The 4,899-nt window shown below is 47.3% G+C and overlaps 1 pseudogene; it reads left to right on the forward strand.

Annotated features, from left to right (window-relative positions):
- The first annotated feature begins 4,186 nt into the window (after positions 1-4,186).
- Positions 4,187-4,318, forward strand: LOC129487139 (uncharacterized; annotated as a pseudogene).
- The last annotated feature ends 581 nt before the right edge of the window (positions 4,319-4,899 follow it).

Consider the following 4,899-nt stretch of genomic DNA (forward strand, 5'->3'; position numbering starts at 1 on the left):
TAGGCTCTTGGCAGCCTGCATGAGGCAGGAGGCAAGTCCTTCTCTCGGGGAAGGCAATGGCAGGTGAGCAATGGCAGGTGAGCCGGCCAACAAGGCCCTTGCCACTGAGCTGTCCCACGGAGAACCCCCGTGCCTGTTTCTCAGGGCACTCTGCGGGTGTGCCTGGGGTCGGACTGAGCCCCAGCAATCTCCCTGCATGTCGGTTACTGCTCTTACTTTCACTGTGGTCCCTGTGGGCTTTTTCAAGGCTCTGTCCTGGCCCAGGGAAAGGTGGGTCACGAGACCTCACAGCCAGAAAGAAGCAGCAGCCAACTGAGTTTCCGAATGGATTTGAAGAGCTCGCAGCAGAGGAGATACAAGTTTGAAAATCAAGATGTGTTTGATTTGCTTTGGCCATCAAGAGACACATCCTGAAGGACTCTGTCTCAACATTTTTCTACATAAAAAAACAGAATGGAGAAGAATGCAGGTTGGTGGGAGCTGGGAGATAAGGTCCACAGGCCAGGAGAGGGCCTCCAGGCTGGGTCGTGTGAGGCAGTGTTCATCTGAGAAGGAAAGCCTGCTGGCCACAGGGTCCCAGCACCCAGGAGCTAGAGGAGAGGGGGTGGGAGGGAGAGCAGCTACGCGTCCCTGGGTTTCTTGAGCGAGGACTGGTAAACCTCAGGGGCACGCGTAGCTGTCACAAAAGCATGCACCTCGAGTGCTTCCCCCTCCCAGCCGGCGGGAGAGGAAGGGACCAGGATGGAGGCGAGCTTGGCAAAGTCTTTCTGGAATCAGCATCCTCCTCCTCCTCCTTCCCAGACTCCAGGCGCCAGGCTCCAGGCACGGTCCATCCCTGCGGAGGACTTCCGTGGATGCTGTTGGGCACAGATGCCAGCCCATCATGTGCTACCCTGGCAGATGCTAGGGAGCCAGGGGCCAGGCATCATTCTCCCTAATGCCAGGGCACCACTCTGAGGAAAGGGAGAGAAGGACAGCTTGGTCTAAATCCACCTGCAGGGTCTGAGTGACCATACATGGGGCTGGGGGCTGAAATTTTCTGAGAGGGACTGGATTACATTTTCAGAAACTAGAATCAGAAATTAAAACTGAGTTATGAAAAATAATGAGTGACATTTTGCACGTGTGACGTTTAAGCCGGATAATGTGTTTGCCACGTTTATACTTGAATGTGAAAGCACCTTGCACAGCACTCGGCATAAAGTCAGCGCTCAGTGATTCCTAGTGAATGAATCCTAACTGTGTACATGGCCTGAGTGCACACGAACACACGGGAAACAGGCAGGGAGCGGAGAGGGTGCCCCGTTGATGCTGCCCTATTATTTTTATTCAGAAGTCTGTTTGCCTTTTTACACATTTTTGATCCTACCATATGAACGATTTTTATAACATTCATGTTATGTTACATTCACATTTAATGCTAATTTTTATGACATTAGTACAAGATGATTGAATTCCTCCTTGGTCAGAAGACCCACGTCTGAATTCTGGATCCCCTACTTGTTAGTTGAAGCAAGCGACTGCGCCTCTGAGAGTCTGTGCAAAGGAGGCAATGCCTAGCTCAGGAGGCTGACAGGATGAAGTCGGAGAGGAATGAATGGAAGTCTCTCGGGACTCAGGCCTGCCTGATACTCTCTGGGCAGCTTAAAATATGTTTTCTGAATGTTAAGGGAAGCACAGAGCAGGCATGCACGCAGATGGGGGTGAAATATTACTTCCATTCTTCCATGTGTGAGTCCTAAACACACACCACCTCCCCCACACACAAACAGACCTACAACACATGCCACACATAACACAGGCACACACACACGCACTGCAGTAACACACACTGCACGCACATACAACACAGAGTGTAACACATACACATGTATACCACCTACCACACTACACAATGCACCACAGTCACATGATACACATGTATCACATGCACATATATGACCCACCTCACCAACAAACACATGTGCATCATATGTACACATACTGCATCACATGCACACATGACCCACATGAACACACACATATGCCACATACTGCATGCATGCACATCTACACCACATGCAATACAGGCACATACAAGCCATATGTAGACACTGTGCACACACATTTACACCATGCTACACGCACACACCATGTTCACACATACTCGCACACACACCACTGATACACATATTTCCACACATGTCCACAGCCTGCATGCACAAACCATATTATGCACACACACCCCATATACTATTAGGTTGGTGCAAAAGTAATCGCGGCTTTTGCCATTATTTTCAATAGCAAAAACTGCGATTACTTTTTTTTTGAGACGGAGTCTCACTCTGTCACCCAGGCTGGAGTGCAATGGGGTGATCTCAGCTCACCGCAACCTCTGCCTCTGGGGTTCAAGTGATTCTCCTGCCTCAGCCTCCCCAGTAGCTGGGATTACAGGTGTGTGCCACTATTCCCGGCTAATTTTTGTATTTTTAGTAGAGACGGGGTTTCACCGTGTTGGCCAGGCTGGTCTTGAACTCCTGACCTCAGGTGATCTGCCCGCCTCAGCCTCCCAAAGTGCTGGGATAACAGGCGTGAGCCACCATGCCCAGACAAAAACCGTGATTACTTTTGCACCAACCTGATACATGTGCACAGTAAGCAGGCATTGCAATAATCAAAGACAACACGAGGTGGCACCATGACACTTCTACTCAGAAATTTTATTTGCCTATTTTTATACAGTTGTGATTATACTCTATATTAGTAGTTCTCAAAGTGTAGCCAAAACTATTTTCATAATAATGGTAAGATGTGATTTGCCTTTTTTCATTCTCATTCTCCCATGAGTATACAGTGGAATTTTCCAGAGATGCCGTGATGTGTGACATTGTAACAGATTGAAGGCAAAAGCAGATCTGAGAATCAGCTCAGACATCGACCTAGAGATTTGCCAGTGGAAAACAATGCAACTCACTAATTTTGCAGAAGTTATTGTTGCTTTCCATGCAAAATTATTTATTGCTAACATACAACAATGGGTTTGTTGTTTTTTAATTTAAAAAATTGAGCAATTTGGATTCTTTTTACAGCTTATTTTTAATTGAAAATGAAATTATTTAACGTGTACAACATGATGTTTTGAAATCTGTAGACATTGTGGAATCATTACTATTTTAAAATAAGTATATATTTCAAAACCTCCTCAAATTTAATCTGTATTACAGTAAAATTGATAGATGCAATTCACGTAAAGTTCCTTAGGGTCCACAGGAGATTTTCAGAGTATAAATCCTGAGAAAGAATATTTAACAATCACTCTTCTATATGTAATCACATGTCCATAAATACATTTGAGGTTAATCATTTATTTTAAATTTATAAGGAACCAACAAGAACAAAGAAAAGGAAGACACTTGTAATCCTATTGCACGGGGACAAGAGACAATCACGACTGACGTTTGCCAGGTTTTCTCCTAGTTGCGTTTCAGAGCATCTATTTCCAGGTTAGTGTGTTCTGAGTACAGGCTCCGTGTTCTACGCTCTGAATATGATCCCCGCGTCCTAGGCTCTGGGTATAAGCCCGGGGTCCTAGACTCTGGTATAATCCCCATGCCCTAGGCTCTGGGTATAAGCCCGGGGTCCTAGACTCTGGTATAATCCCCATGCCCTAGGCTCTGGGTATAAGCTTTGTGTCCTAGGTTTTGGGTAGAAGCCTTGTGTCCTAGGCTCTGGGTATAAGCCCCATGTCCTAATCCCTGGGGATAAGCCCCGGGTTCTAGACCCTGAGTATAAGTTCTGTGTCCTAGGCTCTGGGTATAAGCCTGTGTCCTAGGCCCTGGGTATATGCCCCAGGGTTTAGGCCATGGGTATAAGCCCCAAGTCCTAGGCTCTGGATACAAGCCCTGGGTTCCTGGCCCTGGGTATAAGCCTCATATCCTAGGTCACCTACCAGACTGAGAGCCCAGTCAAAGTTCCTTCTCATGGTGTGTCTAGGACGTCAGAAAACCTAGAGATGTGGCCAGACTCTGAGCCCCCTGAAAAGGGTTCCCAGACCTTTTGTGATAGGGAGGCTTTGTCTACCCAGAGCCCACCTAGTCTTGGAGTCTTGGAGGGCTGCCCAGCACCTCAGGTAGGCCTGTTTGCACCTCAGCCTCACCCTGGTCTGGGTGTCCACTCCATACAGATATGTTTTTAAAAATTGAGGAATAGCTTTGTGCAGTGGCAGTATCGTAGCCAATGAGGTTTATCCGAGGCGCGATTATTGCTAATTGAAAAACTGAGAAATACTTTAGTAAAACACACAGATCCTAAGTATATAATTTAATGGCTTTTTACAAATATCTATCTGTAGCCAACGCCCCAATCAAGGCAGAAAACATTGCCACCATTGTAGAAAATTCCCCCCAATCCCTTTACAGTCTACTCAACTTCCCTTGTCCCCTAATCCCCAAGCAGCCACTATTCTGATTTGTATTCCAGAAAAGTAGTTTTTCTGGATTTTTTTTTTTTTTTTTTAGACGGAGTCTCGCTCTGTCTCCTAGGCTGGAGCGCAGTGGCGCAATCTCGGCTCACTGCAAGCTCCGCCTCCCGGGTTCACGCCATTCTCCTGCCTCAGCCTCTCCGAGTAGCTGGGACTACAGGCGCCCGCCACCATGCCCGGCTAATTTTTTTTTTTTTTTTTGTATTTTTAGTAGAGACGGGGTTTCACCGTGGTCTCGATCTCCTGATCTCGTGATCCACCCGCCTCGGCCTCCCAAAGTGCTGGGATTACAAGCGTGAGCCACTGCGCCCGGCCTGGATTTTTTTTTTTTTAACAGACTTTCGCTCTTGTCGCCCAGGCTCAAGTGCAGTGGCGCAATCCTGACTCACTGCAACCTCCACCTCCTGGGTTCAATCAATTCTCCTGCCTCAGCCTCCCAA

The sequence above is a fragment of the Symphalangus syndactylus genome, chromosome 7, assembly GCF_028878055.3.
Source record: "Symphalangus syndactylus isolate Jambi chromosome 7, NHGRI_mSymSyn1-v2.1_pri, whole genome shotgun sequence".
Lineage (NCBI taxonomy): Eukaryota > Metazoa > Chordata > Mammalia > Primates > Hylobatidae > Symphalangus > Symphalangus syndactylus.